The sequence below is a fragment of the Diabrotica virgifera genome, chromosome 1, assembly GCF_917563875.1.
Source record: "Diabrotica virgifera virgifera chromosome 1, PGI_DIABVI_V3a".
In the NCBI taxonomy this organism is placed as follows: Eukaryota; Metazoa; Arthropoda; class Insecta; order Coleoptera; family Chrysomelidae; genus Diabrotica; species Diabrotica virgifera.
Window position 1 is genome coordinate 78,960,587 of NC_065443.1, and position 19,945 is coordinate 78,980,531.

The 19,945-nt window shown below is 36.7% G+C and overlaps 1 protein-coding gene across 1 annotated transcript in view; it reads right to left on the reverse strand.

Moving 5' to 3' along the window:
* LOC114349384 (helix-loop-helix protein 1) overlaps positions 1–14,354 on the reverse strand; it is a 53,994-nt gene extending 39,640 nt beyond the window's left edge. Inside the window, exon 1 of the mRNA XM_028299732.2 lies at positions 14,277–14,354. The gene's annotated coding sequence lies outside the window, so the exon portion shown is untranslated. The remainder of the gene's footprint in view (positions 1–14,276) is intronic.
* Positions 14,355–19,945: the final 5,591 nt, after the last annotated feature.

Here is a 19,945-nt window from a genome sequence, read left to right on the forward strand (position 1 = left end):
CTCATAAATGATTCAATAAATAGGTGGCACCATGTGTCATATTTGTAAAAATATTGACTAAACTTATAAAATATTTGGTTGTAATAGGGCAAAGGGTGACTCAGCTTTGATCTGAGGTAAAGGGTGATAAAAAAGTTATTAGGGAATTAATATTTATAGGAATTTTAAAGTACTTGGTGATGTCAAAAAATCTTTTTATTCTTTGCAATCATCACAATAATCCTTCATCACTTCTATCATCCTAAATTACCAATAAGAAGTTCCAAGAAACTGTTAAATTGATTAACATTTTTATATATTTTTTATGAAAACAATTTTAATATCTGATTAAAAACAAATACTAAAATTATTAAGATTAACTAATACAAGGGAAAAATATCAGTGGTCGGCTGTACGCCATATTTTAAAATAGCGGTTCAGTAGGCGGTAAGCAAGCAAGCAATTTGATTCAACCCGACCTGTGGGATGTGTCCACCCTATCGAAAAAGTACATTCGGGTGTAACAATTCATTGGAGCGAGGTGTTTTGACCCGAGTATGAACAGGGATCACCCCACCTCGCTCCAATGCCCCAGGCCATCCCTTTCCCCCCCATAGCACGCTGATGCGCGATGGGGGCACAACTATCGTAGCCAAGTGCTCTTCACAATGGAATCCTGGGTAATAAGATTCCATGTGGTACCCTAATCGAATGCAAAAAACTAGGCCAGCGTGAAGCGCTCTGTGCCTTTATCTTCTTACTTACTTATCCGCGGAAACTAAAATTGCTTGCTTGGGCCCCAAGTCATTGTACCGAGCCCCATTGAGCTCTGTCCAATGACTTGTTGCTCGAGTTTTTTTTTGAGTGTTTTTTGGTTTTTTATATTTTTTTGGGGGCTTACGCCTTTTTTGTATTTTATATATTTTTTTGGGGGCTTACGCCCTTCTGTAATTTTCTATTACTGTCTTACCTTGAGGTGATCGTGGTATTGAACCTACGTGTGTTACGTTATCTTCGGCACTTGTTGTTTTCGAGCTACGAACCGTTCACTGTTTTCACTATTTTTCCCATTTCACAATATTTGCTGTTTTGGACGTTTGTGCTTCCATCGGTGGAACGCATCGTACCCTAGCATCTCTCGCAGTATGTGACTTGGGTGGTGCTCCAGTTCCGCGAATTTGACCCTTGCCTTGTCTGTCATCATTTCGGTGACTCTCACCTGTTGAAGTTCTCTGAACAGGAATCTTTCTGCTACGTATCTTGGGACTCTGGCTGCTTCTCTTAAGCTGCTGTTATGGACCGCTTGTATCTTCTTTTTGTGGGTGTTACATACTTGGCCCCATGCGAGAGATGCGTATGTTAATACCGGTAATATTATGCTGTTTATTAATCTTAACCTTGTTTTTAGTCTTAGTTTACTTTTTCTGCCTGTGAGTCCTCTTAATGTTGCTCTCGCTATGTTGGCCTTCTGGACTGTGGCTTCTACATGTTTTTGGAAGGTTAATCCTTTGTCCATGATGACACCTAGGTATTTAGCTTCATTTTTCCACTCGATGGGGGTGTTCTGCACTGTCAGCTGTTCTTCTGGCTGTTGTCTTCCCTTCTTGTATAGTACCGCTTGCGTCTTTTCTGAGTTGATGGCTATCTTCCATTTTATACTCCATTCCTCGATGTCTTCTAACGCTGTTTGCAGGTTGGTCACTGCTATTTCTACATTTCTGTGTTTGGCCGCTATCGCTGTATCATCGGCGTAGAGGCTCATTAGGGTCCCTGGTGTTCTAGGTACGTCAGCGGTGTATATTGTGTACAGCAGAGGTGACAGGACCGCTCCCTGTGGCACTCCAGCTTCCGGGCTCCCGAGCTCGGACAGGACTTGTCCTATCCGAACCCTGAAACTCCGGTCGCCCAAGTACGAAGAGATCAGTCTCGTCATCGCCCCGCTGTATCCATATCCTCGCATTTTATAAATGAGCCCCTTATGCCATACTCTGTCGAAAGCTTTGCTTACGTCCAGGAATGCCGCTCCAGTGTACTGCTTATCATTGAAACCAGCTGCTATGTACTCAGTTAGTCTGAGTACTTGTAGCTCACTGGAGTGCTCTGCTCTGAATCCAAATTGAGCTTCAGGGATTATCTCTAATCTATTTGTTTCCGCTTGCAGTCTGCTGAGGATGATTCTTTCCACTATCTTGCTGATAGCTGGGAGTAAGCTGATTGGCCTGTAGTTCTGCGGGAACGTGTGGTTTTTGCCAGGTTTTGGGATCATGATGACATGGGCCTCTTTCCATCTGTTTGGGAATCTTTTATATCTGAGTATAGCGTTCACTATGTTTGTAAAATACACTATAGCTTTTCTGGGAAGGTATTTCAGAGCTCTATTTGATATTTGGTCTAGACCAGGCGCTTTTCTCGGAGAACTGTTTCTTATATGTTCGTTAATTTCTTCCGGTGATGTTGGGGGAATAATGTCTTCCGGATCCTCTGGTACCTCTTCTTGCTCTTCTACTTCTTCCAAGAAGTCATCGTCTTCGTCTACATGGAAGTTTAGCCTGCATTCACTTTCGAGTGTGGACCTCATCGCCTCAGCTTTTTCTTCTATGGAGTATACTATGCCGTTTACTCCGTGTAATGGGGGGATGGGTTTTCTATCGCTTTTGAGCATTTTCTGAAGCTTCCAGACGTTTTTCATGTTTGAGTCTGTTTCTTCCATCTCTTGTACGTAGTTTTCCCATTTTTTGCTACGGTGTAGTCGAAGAGCCGTCTTCACCTCTCTATTTAGTGTATTTGCCCAGGTTTTGTCTACTCTGTTTCTCGTTCTTCTGGCTATTTGCTTCGCTCTGTTCTTTTCCCTTATAAGATCTTTTATTTCTTGTGTTATGTCTTTGAACCTTCCCGTGTGGATCTCGACTTCTTCTTCCGTTGTGCTGTTTCTGATTGCTTCTTGTATGATGTTTTCTAATTCTAGGACTTTTTCTTCTATTTGTTCTGGGTCGGTTAGAATTGGTACTATATTTATTCTTTCACTAACTAGTCTTTTGTAATTTGTCCACTTTATTTTCTTTTTAGTTCTCTTCGGTTTGTTTGTTTCTTCCCATGTTCCTATTTCTAGTAGAATGGGGTTGTGATCTGTGGTTCCTTCATTTAGTGTGATTAATTCTGTTTGGAGTCCTAGGTTTTTAGCAACAACGATGTCTATGTGGGTGGGAAGTCCATTTCCTGGGAAGTGTGTTGGATCTTCTGGGCCCATTGCCACTGTATCTTCGTTGTTTTCTATGTAACTGTTTAATAATCTTCCGTTTCGGTTCGTAGCTCTATCATTCCAGTTAGGGGATCTTGCATTAAGGTCTCCTATTATTATTGATGGTTCTGGGATGTTTAGGAACGCCTCTAGATCTTCGTCCATTAATGGGTCTTGCGGTCTTACGTAGGCTGATGTTATTCTGACTGCGCCTTGCCTCATTTTCACTTCTACCGTTGTTGCCTCCATGTTTACTAGTGGTGGAGTCGTGAATCTTGTGTGTTTAATTCCCTTCTTGACTAGTATGGCCGTTCCTCCTGATCTTCTTGTGTGGTCGTTCCTGTAAACATCGTACCCAGGAAACTTTAGGTTGAAGTTGTTAGTGAGCTTGGTTTCCTGTATTGCTACGATGTCCATCTCGTATCTATTGACGAGTTCATCTAGGATGTTTTGGTTGGTTGAAATACCGCCTGGATTCCAGGAACCTATCCTCAAGTATCCCCTTTCTGTCACCATTACTTCTGTGCCTCCCTGGTGCCCAATATCACCTCTCTGACTACCCTAGTCACTATTCTGACTATGTAGTCTTCGTCTGGGATCGCTGTGGTGTTTTGCGCGTTTTGTGTGGCCTGGGCGTAGGAAACCCCGGCTGCTTGTGGTCGTCTTTGTTGTTGTGCTTGTTGGTGTTGTGGCCTCCTTGGCGGTGGTCTTCCCCATATTGGGCACCTAGGGCATCCTCTGTAGCTGGCTGGATGGCTGCCTTTGCAGTTTGCGCAAGTTGCTTTGACATCTCTGACACGTTTGCACTCTTTTGTTTGGTGGTCTTCTCCGCACTTAACACACTTTGGGTCTTTGTGGCAAGCGTTTTGGGCGTGATGGAAGCCCTGGCAGTTAAAGCACTGCGTTGGTCCGTTTGCCTTTCGTAGGTCCTCTACCACGACCTTCATATGGCACAGGTTGGTTATCCGCTTTGCACCCTCAACGTCTTCGTGGTCCAGAGTCAGGACGAACATCGGAAGCTGTCTCTTGGGACCGGCTCTGGTGGACATGTTTTTCGCCGAATGGCAGACAATGTTATATTGTGCTGCCATTTCGTCTTTTATTGTCTCTTCTGTGGTGTTCGTTGGTAACCCTCTTAAAACCACTCTGGGTTTTCTATCCTCGTCTAACGGGAAGGCTATCCATTGTAGCCTTTTGGTTTTGTCTTTTGCGTCGTATGCTTTTGCATAGTCTTCCACTATCCTGACCATGCTTCTGTAATCTTCGGGGCTTTTTGCTTGAATGAGGGTTTCCCTACCGCTCCTGGAGATTTTGTTTATCGTGATTATTTTTTTCTTTTGGGCGATGCTGAGGATGGCCCCTGTCTCGCTCACGCTCTGTAATTTTATTACAGGCGGTTTTCGGTGATGTGTTACCTGTTGTTCAGGCAACACAGCGGTGTCTTCGTCTTCGTTTGTTTCCATCCGACTTTCTGACTCTGAGACACTGGGACGTCTCGGGGCAGGCGTGTCGCCACCTGCGCTCGTAGCTGGATGGATTGGGGAAACTGATCCTTGGGGCAGGTTGGGGGTGTCTTGCATCTGGGGAGACTTTGCCCTCATAGCGTTGCCTGCTTGGAGTTCCCATGCCGTCGCCTCTTCCTTTGAAATCGGTGATTTCAGCGCTGGGAAATCTTCTTTGTTTTTTGGTTTAGCTTCGTTTCGGATATTTTTTAATCTCTCTTCAGCAGTTGGTTTTTGCTTTTTATCTTCAGGGCTTGGCTGTGGCTTCTTCACTTCAGAGGCTGGCTGTGGCTTCGGTTTAATCTGCTGTAGCTGTTGTTGCATCTGTTCCATGAGTTTTCTTGTTTCTTTCTGTTCTGTCAACAGGTCGTCCAATCGGTTTGTCATCTTCCGGAGTTCAGCTCTTAGTCGCTCGTTTTCTTCTTCTTTCTTTGCCACTTGTTCTTCGGCATTTAGAAACCTGGCCCTCATCGTTTCTATTATTTCTTCTAGGATTGCTACTTTGTCTCTCGGTTCATCTTCGCTCTCGGATTTTGATGTCCGTGCTCTTTTGGTCGTACCTCTGCCTGCCTCATCGGGAACTTCTTCCTCCATGGCCTCTACTTCCGAGCTTTCCTTTTCTTTCTTATCGCTCTCTTTCTTTTTCTCCTCTTTCTTTTTTTTTGACTTTTCCTTCTTTATCTCGCTCTTGGGGAGTTTAAAACCATCGGTGTTTGCGTTCTCGTCCACGGACGAGTATCCATCATTTTCTTCCGAACTTAATCTCTGAAACACGTTTGAACCCACTTTACGTGTGTCCTCATAAGTTGGCGGGGTAGGCGCCATGGAACGGGGGGGTGATCGTGATCTAGCTCGATTCATCTGGGGTTTGGGGACGGATTTATCTAATTTTGATGAAGCCTTTTTGTCTGCCGACTGGCCCGACACCACGTCGGCTTCAGGGTTGGCTCCCTGCACAAAGGCGCGGTTGTTCACGTACTCAGACAGAACTGAGTACGGGATCCTCTTGCTGTTCTCGTTCTACTGACCTAGGGGCCGGGGCTGCCCGATGTAGATTCCAAAGAACTACACCTTGCAGTGTCGATACCCTTACGGAGGCACAGTAGAAATCCCGTGACGGGCTCAAGTAGAGCCCGTCTTGCTTTTTCCGCTAACCGTTGTCTAGCTACGGCGTCTCAGAGAATCCAATAAAATCAAATTCCCTAAGTTTCACCGCATCCAGTTAATCGGCCTTTGCCTCTCCTTCTCGCCTCGGAGAGTGAGTATCGCTCAACTGGTGTTGCGCTTACATCCGCAACTGGACTGAGAAGTCCACAGTCAAGCTACCCCCACCTCGTTCGGCTGCTCTTCGCTGTTGCACCGCTCCGCTGGCACGTCTTTACTGTTCAGCGTCCGACGCTGAACTTTCAGTAGGCGGTACTGCAGACTTCATACAGTATTTTTAAAATTTAAATATTGTTTAATTTGAAATAATATTACATTAATATTTGAAATTGAATAAAGTAATTTTATTACTTTTTTTTTTATTATTTTTAATTAATTCTGAGCATTATATTAAATTTCTGAGAGGTACTCACAGTCCTTCAAAAAATGTACCGATGCATATGGGATAGGTACATCTTCTTACATTTACTGCACCAAAAATTATTCTTTAATTTGTACCCGTCTTTTTCTATGACTACACATAAAAATAATTTCGAATTTTACATTTAAATTGTTCTTCAATAATTGTAAATCAAACATTTTGCAAATATTAGATTAATTCCGTTTCGTTTGTGTAATCAATAATAGAAGTGACATTTTGTCAGAATAAATCTTCTACATTGCATGATCTTCTTAAAGGGGTGATACACACGCGAGTAAGTACGCGAACTTATGGCTCGACGACCTTTTTCGCGCTTGTATCACAGCAAGTACGCGTACTTTAAGTCCGCCGAGTAAGTACGCCGTCGATCCAACAAGTTTGAAATTTTACTCGTAACCCGTACGTGTATCACTGCCACGGACCACGAGCCTCGAGCCATCATGTTATTGCGTTTAAAGTTACACTTATATTTTCACTAATTAAGCAAATTGCCTAGAAATAATTCAATCGTTTATTGTTGAAAGGAGACAAGTTACATTTTATAAGTTTTGAGAAAACCGTAAAACACTATTTTAAGCTATACTAAATTATTTTTGATTATTTGTTTTTGAGTAAACGTAATTATTTATAGGCTGTTTTATCCTCCTGATGAAAATATTACCCTCGTATCTATGATATGTTGTTTGTTACCCACACTTTTCGATTTCGTCTTTTTTTATTAGTATTAAAAATATATAACACAATAGGATACGATACGAAGTATATAATACGATAAAATTCCTAAACAGGACAAACCACCGACGGCGACCGCGATCTTTAAAACCGCGTACTTTAAGTCTGCCGTGTATCACCGACGGCGAGCCGAGTAAGTCCGCGATCTTTAAACCCAGTTTGCGTGTGTATCACGCGCTTTAGATTTTCGCTTCTCTCCCTATCCAACAGACTTTTCTCTGATATTCGTCGAAGTATTTTCATCTCTGTTGTTTCTAGTACTCGTCTCGTTTTAAATGTGCCAGGTCTTGTCTCCGCCGTGTATGTCAATATAAGTCTAATTGCTGCTAAAATAGATTCTTCCTTTTGTGTCTTGTCTTAGGTGTTTGTTCTTCCAGATTGTGTCATTAAGAGATCCCTCCGCTTTACTTGCTTTTAAGCTTTGTTGTCGTACTTCCTCTTCAACACCTCCGTAACTGGTTATATCTATTCCCAGATATCTAAACTTTGCTTCCTGTCAACATCTAAATAGTGGGTATTTTTTACATTATCAAGGAACCTTGTTCTGGGCTTTCCTCTTCTTCTCTGAGCAATGGGACTATCAAAGAGCGGTTTTCTAGCTGGATCAGTTTTACATCTGCATTACATGCCCTAATCACCTCAGACGTCCTATCTTAATGTGTTTTACTTTATCATACTTTACAATACCTATCTGGTTCTTGGTAAATATTTGATCCGAGAGTTTAAACCTAAGCCACAATTCAAGAGAGATAACATCTAAATGGTGGGTATTTAGATGTTGTCATACATTTGGTTTTTTCTGCTGATATTATTATATTGTATTTCTTGGCTGTTGTATTGAAGATATGTGTTAATCTTTGGAGATCGTCTTCTGTCTCGGCGATTAATGCGGCGTCGTCTGCATAACATAATATTTGAATTTGTTTGTTCCCCATTCTGCAACCATGACCTTTACGTACTGCTTCTATTATTTCGTCCATTATTATAGTAAAGAGCAGTGGGCTTAATGAGTCACCTTGTCTGACTCCGCTTTGTAGGAGAGACCGGGGCTAGTTGTCACAGGGGTAAGTTGTGAAGTGAACACGCTGTACCATCTACATGCGAAAGGTATTATTCATCACCAACTCCACACAAAATATTACAGAGATCGACCAGTAATTATTTCTCTTATTTGTGTAAATGTATTTTGAGGCTTCTCATGTAAAATTTTTAATCTTCAAACATCTCGTGCTGTGAGTGAATTTGTGAAACCAAGGTAATAAAAATATATTTTAAAGGGTACTGTCAATCTTATAGATTACATAATGTAGGCATATTTTGATATATTTATTCATTGGAATATTTTTGATTTGACATTCAGTTACGAAAGGTTATGTGGGGCTAGTTGTCACAAATTACACGGGGCAAGATGTCACTGTGACAACTTGCCCCGCAGCATTTAAATCTGTTAAAATGATTTTAGACCGCATTAAAATCATATATTAAATTGCTAAAGAATACAGGGTAAATCATTTATCAATTTTTCAAAGGTAAACTTTATGTGAAAAAGTGATTTAATATCTACAGGATTAAAATTTTATTTCTAACCTAAATGCTGTTATTCTGCTTGCATAGCATGGATGAAGATAAACCCCTGGAAAAACTATTACTATCTATGATATACCTGGTATTGTGGCAACATCTCGGCCTATGATACTTAACTACAAGTAATATAATGTCGGGATTTAGGATCACTGGTATTTATCCCTTTAACGGGGATCTCAGAACAAGACTTCCTCCCCAGTTACGTTACCAATCGAAAGAACCCAAATGAAACGGAAGTGGGCACACCTGACACCTTAGGAGGGAAAAATGAACTAATATGTACAGGAAACGAAAATCGTGGGTTAGATAATTTAGAAAACTTGAATGTTTGTCAACATTCAAGAAAATTAAGATCCGAATGAAAACCTTGCAGGTAAGATTCCTTTAAGAGCCTTTCAAACTAATAATTTCCTTTTCTTAAAACAGGTAGGTACCTATATCCTCCCTGTTTTGAACTCGAACAAGCGTTGAAGAATTTTACACGTTTCAATTTTTAGGTCCCTCGGATTTACTATAGGTAAAAAAAATGAGAGTCGGAAATGACACCACCCGGAGGATTTAAAGCAGGGCTGTCTGTAGAAACGGTTCGTCCTTTCCCAAAGGCTGCGAACAGGACCAACTGCATTCAACGTAAAAAAACGCAAATCATCAATACTAACAGATACTCCAGTCAAGGATGTAATTGTCCACGACGAAAAGTCTAGACAGAACAAAAAAAAATATACAAAAAAAGAAAAGCGTTAAAATGAATCTGCCGTCTTCCCAAAAAAAGTAAGGCCAAAAAAAAAGAAGCCATTTCATCAAACAAATAAGACTGTATATAGCTTGTTTGCGGAGAACTTTATTGGGCTACTATAGAAAGTTGGACCGACGTACAGCATGCAAACAATGGACACATACAGGCTGCACTAATGGAAATCAATTTTATGTGTGCCACAATTGTGACTCAGAGGACGATATGTAGTTATTTCTAAGTTTGTAAGTTCTTCTTTGAATAAAAACGTTTTATTTCACATTTACTTTATTTTTGTAATACTGTGGCAATTTGCCCCAGGTACTGTGACAACATGCCCCATCTAGGGGTATGTTGTGACACAAATCATGTCGAAGGTTAAACCATCGTATCATTTTAACCACTCGTATCTACAATTTTAGAAAAATATGAATGGGTAGCCTACATTTCAACTAATTATGTGGAGAAAGTTTGGTTAAAAAAATAAAAAGTATTTGAGTTACAGAGCCTGAACCAAAAACTGTGACAACTAGCCCCGGTCTCCCCTACTGGTATAAACTGTGTTAGTTTTCCATTTATCTTTGCCTGTATTCGATTATGGAAGTAGATGTTTTCGATGGTTTGTATAATATTGATTGGTATGTTTCTTCTATACAGTAATAGTAAGACATCTCCGACTTGGATGCGATCGAAAGCCTTTGTCATGTCTATAAAACACAGATAATATGCTGGTTTATTGTACTCAATGGCCTTTTCTGTGATTTGTCTTAGTACAAATACGGTGTCTACGCAGGATCTTCTGGATCTGAACCCTTGTTGTTCATCTGATAAGGTTGTTAGTTTATTGATTTTGTTGGTTAGGACTTTTGTGGTTAGCTTAAGCGCGGTGTTCAGTAGATTTATACCTCTATAATTGTTGGGGTCTTCTTTGTCCCCTTTCTTGAACATTGGTATCACGATGCTGTTTCTGCATGCGTAGATAATTTCCCCCTCTACTTAGTTTCATCTCTTTTTACTTCACAATGTAGATAGGTATTATGTTTCCCATCTTTTGCGTTATTTTGCCGCTTATTAGCGCGCTCATCACTGTATAGTTTTGATTTACAATTAAATAAAATGTTTTATATTTGTTTATCGAACTCCCCTTATTGAGTAAATTGATTCTTTTTAAGTAACTAGACAAATCCTATTAGATATCATTAAAACAATCAAAGATATATATGTAGAAGGGCAACAAAATACAGGCCAGAATAGATGGAATACAACTAACAGAGGAAAGAGACATAAGCACGAGTATAAGGCAGGAATTCTCCATACCATAAGCCCTCTACTCTTTAATATCATAATGGATGAAATAACTAAAACCGTGATAAGAGGTAAATGTAAGATGGGAAATAAAGAACCGTCGATCCTATGCTATGCAAATGATACCAGGCTAACAGCAGGAACTGAGGACGACTGATTGATCCGTAAATTCAACATCATGAGAAAGAAGTTAAACTTGGCCAATTTAGCTCAGAAAACAAAAACAATTCAAGTCATCAGCAAAGAACTGACCAAACGTAAAATAGAAATTGATGGTACCAGCATTTAACACATTATGGAAATAAACTATTTAGGCAATACATTATCCAGTTACGGTGATGTAGAAGTAGAAGTAAACAAAACAAATACAGAAATTCAATAGAGAAGCAAGATGTCTAAACAATACAATATTGAGAAACCCACATATTCAAGGAAACTCAGATAAAAATGTAGGAATTTACAAAACAGTTATAAGTTTATAAGACCAATAATGACATACAAGGCTGAACCGAGATCTGATACATTCGAAACAAAAAGGATGCTGGAAATGCGAATACTAAGAAAAATCACGGAAGACGCCCTGGCCCCTGAGGGATCGAAAAAGAAGTGACGAAATCAGAACAGCATGGAAGGTGGAAATATAAGGCGACAGTATACTAAATAGAAAGAGAGAATGGAACAATCATATAAGCAGAATGGCAAGATACGTAGTTAGATAGCAAGATGAGACAAATCGCCGTCGAGAAAAAGAAGTGTATCACGGAAAGTATGGAGTGGCAATCTAACTTAAATCCAAGGAAACAGAAACAGACAGAGTTGCCTAATAAAAAAATGGAAGAAAACATAATTGTTCACTATCATTACAAACTTTTACAAATATTAAATAGTTTACTTTACATGTAGATAAGTTAAGTATAACTAATCTCTTATTATATTCTTATCAACATACTAATTTGAAGAAGAGGTGATCATGTTTCCGATCTGATTAGGTCTGGGGAGACTAAAACGTACCTAAGGGGATGACTGGATCATTTCTGAATCGAAATAGAATATAAGCTGTCTTTCATTTTAATTTTCGTTATCATGCTAATAGTGCAGTAACTGAAGGTTTTTACCTCCGATTTCGTTGAACCTCCATCGATTTTCATTAAAATTGGCGAGTAGTTAGAAAATACCTCAAGGAACAAAGGTGACATGATGCCAGCTTGCGCTTTTTCCCTGTAGGTGAATGCCACCCCTTCCCGGGGGTGAAAATTATTTTATTAAAAATAATAACAAAAATCGATAGAGGGACAGATTATAAGCAAAATTTGTTACATAAAGTTATTAATTTAAATCGATACTTTTTGAGTTGTAAAAGATCAAAAATATTTTTTTCGTAAAAAAAATGCATGTTTTAAAGCTGTTTTTCACGTATAACTCAAAAACTATTAGCTTTTACAAAAAAGTTCTTATTACCAAAATTGAAGATAATAAAAAACTGAATACGCTGCTTACAAAGAACTAAACTATTGTTAATTCAAAGTGAGTTATGGGTATGGGTAATTTAATGTTTATATTTTTCGACGTGTACTCAAATCTAAATATTCAAGCTTAAATAACGCGAAAACAATGCATTTTATAAAATATATCTGCTAAACACTTGTCAAAGTACTTCGGAGTGACTATAAAATGATCTCCAGAAGAAGTTAATAGCATCAAAATTAAGCAAGTTTTGATGAAAATAAGGGAACCCTTTCGAATTTTTTAGGAAAAATTGAAAAATAAAGCATACGCCATTTCCTCAAAAATTAAAATTTATTGTAATTATTACAAGACATTCTTTATATTATATTAGCATAAGTAATGATTTTAAAAATGTTGATCAGTGTAGAATGCATATTTTTGAAAAAAAGATATAATTAAAAGAAATCAGAATTTTTAAAATTATCGTAGTTTTCATTTTCTTTTGAAAATAACTCCAAAAATACTCAACATACCTAAAAAATGATAAATGACCAATTTTTAGTTTTTTCTGTATCAAATATTTTACCTTTTTTACTATTTCCGTAGGGTAAAAAATAACCAAGATAGAAACGTTTAAGGCTAAAATTTTGCTGCGAGAATCATGTAACCGGTGTCATTTAACATTTTAGTTTTAGAAAAGTAGGGGGTTTAAAAGATTAAGTTCAACGTGGTTTAATAGCCCTTGGAATTAAATTTCAAATGGTTTTTCAAAAGTTTATGTTCTAAAATGGATCATTTTCCCGGTATTTAAGTTTAAATACTTAGATTTGGGTACTGGCCGAAAAATATATACATTCAATTACCCATAACTCACTTAAAGTTAACACTAAAAGGGTTTTTCTAGTAAGGAGTTTATTTCGTTTATTATTAGCTTCAATTTTGGGAATAATAACTTTTTTGTAAAAACTTATAGTTTTTGAGTTATTTATAAAAAATCGGTTAAAAATATGCATTTTTCTCACAAAAAATTAAAATTTTTGATCTTTAATAACTCAAAAAGTATTCATTTAAATCAATAACTTTATATAACAAATTTTGCTTAGAATTTGTCCCTCTATCGAATTGTGGGGGTGGCATCCACCCCCAGGGTAAAAGCTGTCACCATATCACCTTTGTTCCTTAAGATATCCTCTAACCACTCACCAATTTTCATGCAAATCGATGGAGGTTCAACGAAATCGGAGGTAATAAATAGCTCATAGCCACCTTCAGTGACTGCACTATAATTTGAAGTAAAATCATTTGAGTTTTAACTTAATGCATTATAAGAAACATATCTGCGGTGCTACTATGGTATTCGGTCTACCGTTGCATATAAACGCATAAATAAGAAGAATTAAGTACCTATTATTTTAATTTTACAAATTAATAATTCTTTGTTATATCTCTATTTACTATTTTAGTTAGGAATAAGCCAATTTTGTGGCTTATTTCCAATAAACATAATAAATTGATGTGACAAAGCATTAATTTGAAAAATTAAAACAATAATTTCTCTGATTCATGCGTTTTATCAAATACTATTGACTGTCTATAGTATCAAATACTATTGACAGTCTATAGTACTTATTTGGTTTTATTCACTTTGTAAATTATATTTCATTATTGTGTAGAAACCCTTTTAAGAAAAGATTATGGTATTGTTTAACCACACATGTAGGTACACAATACCGGCAAAAAAATTTTACAAAGCGAATAAAATGCAGAAATCAGAATAACTACTATTTTAATTCTACAAATTAGCACTTTGTCACATCAATTTATCACTCTAATTGGGAATAAACCACAAAATTGGCACACTATAATAGATAGAGACAGGTAGACCGCATATTATAGTAGCACTCATCTCTGCTTTGTGAATATTTAACTCATTTATTATATCTAAAATTTTTAATTATTGTACATATTTTATTTAACAAGAATAGAGTTAAAATTTAATTGTACATTTGAATACTATTTTAGGTATTATTTTGTTAAAGATCTGTATTTATCCATACATCTGACACCTTTCATAAATAAAAAAAAACTACTTAAATATATCTAATATTCAAAATAATAATGGAAGCCATAAAACAGTAAAAATCACTTACCTTTAAAATTCAGAAAACTTACCACTAAAAACTACGAATATTAATAATGCGAGCGGCAAAGTCAAAGGATGCTTATCAACTAAAATCGGGATGCAGCATCCCTAACATCCCTTGGCGAGAAAGGACCACCCTTGAACCAATAACATCATCAGATCTGCTTAGGGACGCCTCTAATCAATACTCCTTTATTCTCAAAGCATTATTTATTAGCATTTAGGGCGGAGAAAAATGAATCTCCGGCTGTATTATGAGATTGCTCAAAAGCTGTAAATTTATAAATTTGATAATATTATATAATATGATGAGAATAGATAACGAGTTAGACCAAAGATGGTTCTACAACGGGAGCTGATCATAAAATATAGGAATGAATGAAAAATACAAAGATGGTTTGGACAAAAAGCAATAAGCAAAGGTGAATTAAGTAGAATAGTATGTACATCAATTCAGCAGACAAGTAACAGGATTAGCCTATCAGCCACATAATTGGACAATGACAATATGTATATTTTTGAAATATGTAATTATTTAAAACAAATAATAAATAAGGCTAGTAAAATGACACTAAATAAATTGCTTGGCACGGCCACATTTCAGATCGATTTACGGTTGCAAAAGGCTTGAGGCAGTGAGATCCTTTATCCACCACATTATTCAACTTAGTGCTAGAAACTGTACTTAATCAGAAATGGCAGCATGAAGGTAAAAGGAACAATCATGAAAAATGAGCACCAGTGCATGGCATTTGCTGATGATCTAAAGATCCTATTAAGATGATCTAACAATCATGAAAAATGAGCACCAGTCATGGCATTTGCTGATGTTATAACGATCCTATTAAGAACCGCGAACGAATTAAAAAGAGTTGTGAAGAAAATTTATTGAAGAAGCACAGAAATTCAGGATGGAGCTAAATGAAGACAAATCCAAATATATGATCATTGGAGGGACATAATAAAAAAAAGAAGAACAAAACTTTAGTGTGATTTCTGTAAGTGGTAAAAGCTCTAGTTTTAAAAGGGTGGACAATTTTGAATACCCGGGTGTAGTATTCGATAAATATGGAAAAGAGAAATGGGGGTGAAAAATTAGGCAGTTTAAGAGTCCTACTAAACTCCAAATATGTCTGTAGACAAGGCAAACTACTCTGAGTATATAAAACAGTATCTAATTAGACCCACAGTGACATATTCCTGCGAGTCATGGACAATAAATTAGAAGGAAGAAGACGCTCTGGAAAGATGGGAAAAGAAAATATTGAGACGCTTATTTGGAGGACGGAAGACAGAAGACGGATGGGAGAAAAGGACCAACAACGAATTAATGGCTTTTTACAAAGAACCTTCCATCATCACCAGATTCGTCAAGTCACAAAGAATCAGATGGATGGGACAGGTAGAAATAATGGCAGTGAACAGAATACCTAAACTATACTAAATTTACAATCAAGATGCAGTAGAAATAAACAAACCAAGACACGTTAAATGCTACTAGGAGCACTCCCGAACCATAATTTACAATGTATATACATTGTAAATCCCAAATCATGATTTCCAAAGTTTATACATTGTAAATTATGATTCAGGAGTGCTCCTTGTAACATTCAAGTGTCTTGATTTGTCTATTTCTACTGCATCTTAATTGTAAATTTAGTAGAGTTATGACGAGAAAAAAAAAGCACAAAATACAGGGTGTCCAGAAACTCTACCCACAAACGAAGACAGGAGATTCCTCAGGTAATTTTAAGACAATTTAACCAAATTCACCTAGTCAGAAAATGCTTCCTAAGGGAGCTAGAGCTCTTTGAAAATGGCGTCTTGTAATTAGTTTTTCTTAAATATCTCCAGAATGCTTCTAGTTAGGAAAATGAAAATTGGTAAGCATATTTATCTGTCAGAGATAAATCGATTCCATCCATTGCGAATTTATAGTACCGGTCATAGGCGTCCGTCTTGGGTAGGGCAACGGTTATTTTATCGCATAACTTTTTTGTCTTTAAATTTTAAGCGTTTTTCACTTTGGATTATTAAATTGTGAGGTATTATAGTACTAAAATGTACTCTTGATTTAAGTCGGTAGGATACACCGTTTTCTAGAAAAATCGATTTAAAAATTTTTCGTGTCTTGAATATTTGAAAAAAAAATTAAAAATTTTTTTTAACAAAAAACGGTGTATTTTACCAACTTAAAGCAAGAGTAACTTTTACTACTAGAATACCTCATAATTTAATAGTCTAGTGTCAAAAATGATTAAAAATTAAAGACAAAACAGTTATGGGATAAAATAACCGTTGACCTACCCAAAACCGACGTATATGATCGGTACTAGAAATTCACAATTAATGCGAAATCGATTCATCGCTGGAATATAATTAAACGTACAAGTTTTCATTTTTCTAAATAGTTTTTTTTAATTTTTTTTTTATTTAAAAAACGGAAAATTTCAAGTCGATTTTTCTAGAAAACGGTTTATTCTATCAACTTAAAACAAGAGTATCTTTTAGTACAACAATGCCTCACAATTTAATAATCCAGAGTCAAAAATGTTTAAAAGTAAAAGGCACAAAAGTTATGCGATAAAATAACCGTTACCCTACCCAAAACGGACCCCTATGACCGGTACCAGAAATTCGCAATAGATGGAATCGATTTACCTCTGGAAGATAAATACGCATATCAATTTTTGTTTTTCTAAATAGAAGCGTTCCGGAGGTATTTAAGAAAAACTAATTACCAGAAGCCATCTTCAAATAGCTGTAGCTCCCTTAGGAAGCGTTTTCCGACTAAGTGAATTGGGTTAAATTGTCTTAAAATTATCTGAGGAGTCTCCTGTATTCGTTTGTCGGTAGAGTTTCTGGTAGAGTTTCTTCAAATAGCTGTAGCTCCCTTAGGAAGCGTTTTCCGACTAAGTGAATTGGGTTAAATTGTCTTAAAATTATCTGAGGAGTCTCCTGTATTCGTTTGTCGGTAGAGTTTCTGGACACCCTGTATAAGTGAATGGAGAAATATTGTTCATCATACCCTTCCGAGTAGGTACCTAATAAGAATTTTGTATTACACTTAAAAGGCTACAGCAGCGCATCATCAATATTAATTTGAGAGATAATAGCCGTACCGTATTTCGAAACTTCTCCGAACTTTTGGCAACAGGTCGGTAGTACATGACACCATCAAGCACGAAGGCACAATATTGTGATAATATGCATTGCAATGACGGTGATTATTTCTCTATATTGCCAAATCAGTCAGTTAAGTTCAATTTTTTGTTATACATAATCGATTTTAGTAGTTCCAATGTCACACAAAATAAAGGCATGTGATAAAAAAGTTTTTTTTGGAAAAAGTGTATTTTTCTTGGTATTCTTAATGATGGTAAAGACTCGTTTTTGTAATATTTTATTTAATTATAGAGTAATTTTCACATAATAACATTTTTCTCTATGAAGAGGTCAGTAGCTGGAGTCAGTTTGGTTTCAAAAATAGACTTGGCAAGAGAGAAGCGATCTTTAGTATGCAAACATTAATACAGAATTGTTTATATCAAAGAAAGGATGTTTTTAGCTGTTACATAGATTATGAAAAAGCATTGGATAATGTTATACACGAACTGTTGATAAAATACATATTATACAAGAGTTGGGATTGGATGCCAAAGACATAAGAATTATCGCCAATCAGTATTGGAACAAGAACGTCTTAAAAATTTCAACGAAACAGAAGACTTCTCAATTAAAAAAAAAGAGTAAGGTAAAAGGTTGTATACTGTCTCCAATGTTGTTCAATTTATACGTCGCAAAAGACTTCACAGAAGCATAATAACATCAGGTATGCAGATGATACAGCGATAATGGCAGATAACATGGAAGATCTTCACTGCCTTTTAAATGATCTAACTCTTGCAAATGAAGCTCGGGGTTTGAAAATGAATTTCAAGGAAACAAAAACAGTGATTATAAGTAGAAATAATTACCCAAATGCAAAGATATATGTCTCTGGAGAAGAAATCGAACAAGTCAGGCAATTTAAATACTTGGATTGTTTGCTGAACGAGGGTTGGGAACCAAAGAGCAGAGTAGAACAAGCCAGAAATGCTTTTTGGGTTTCAACCTCCGATACAAGATGCTAAAGTGTTACGTTTGGCCTGTGCTCTTGTACGGAATGGAAGCATGGACGTTAAAGGCTAGTTCCATTAAGAAACTTGAATTGTTTGAAGTGTGGTGCCTGCGTCGAATGCTTCGAATATCATGGACGGACATGTCAGAAATGAGGAAGTACTAAGAAGAGCGGGCTAACAGGATAGGGAACTTTTTAATTACTTATGTTTAAAGTAAGAAGACTGCATACTTGGGGTATATATTACGAGGAGAACGATACACTTTTAAGCAACTAATACTAGAAGGCAATATAGAGGGTAAGAGGTGTCTGGGATGTAAAAATATGTCATGGCTGAGTAATATTCGCCAATGGACAGGAATCCACAGCTGTGAAATGCTTCACAATGCTGCTAAAACAGAATTATTTAATCCTTGATATCTAATATCTCACCCGACAAAACAATGTACGGTGGACGCCTACGCAGAAATGTACGGCACCTTAAGAAGAAGAACATATTTCTCAAATTGGGCCCTGTATCGCCATTATTCACTATATTACTTATATTTATGTGTGCCAAATAACTCTACAAAATATTTAAAACTGAAGCTCCAATCTTGGAACGCGTTGTCCGCCTTGATAACGCGCTGGTGTAGCCTCTTTAGTTATAAAATAAATAAACAGAATATCAAATGATTAACGCTTACTTAAAAGGTTAAATAACAAATTAAACATTTTTATGGGTTGCATGTGTGAGTCCACACTATAATGAAAGACGTTCTCACAATCTTTTATTTTACAATACAACTGACGACCGGTTTCGCTGTCTACAATTTGTAGAACATCCTCAGGTCCCGATTGAATATTTACAAATGCTGCTATACTACGGCACCAGAGTGATGAAATCGGTTAGATTTGACATAAAACTATTACACTACAAACCCTCATTGATTTAGGCACCTATTAAATTATAAGACATCTATTAAATTATGGTGCCCAAGTTTTTATTGCAATTAATATTATTGTTAGTATTGTATATTTCAATTTATGGTATTCAAATAAAAATGTCGAAACTGCAATAAACCTAGCATACTTAAGAATGTGTTTTTTTACCCTAACCCGAGAAACAAATAAAACCAAAAATTAAAAAAAAAACGCCAATGAATAAAAACAAATAAATATTTTTTATTTTTATTTATTTATAAGTACAGATATAATTACTCGTATACAGTGCGTCCATAAAGTAACACATAATACATTCATTATAAACTAAATAAACAACATTATTAAAAATTACCGAAACAGGTCGATTTTTGATTTTAATTTATGATTTTTTGGCATATACAGGGTGAGTCATGAGGAACTGGACATACTCCTACCTCGTATAGAGCCCCTATGGGGAATAACAAATGACCATTAAAAAGTGTCTGCTCCCATTGTTTAATAATATACAGGGCGAGTTTCGCATTTTGACAGAAATTTGTATTCGTCATAATTTTTGAACGGTCAGATCGATGTGTCTCTTATTTTGGTCAATCGTTACACTATTGCCACCTAATCAACTGATTTATTCAAACTAGAAAAAAATCAGGTCCGGCT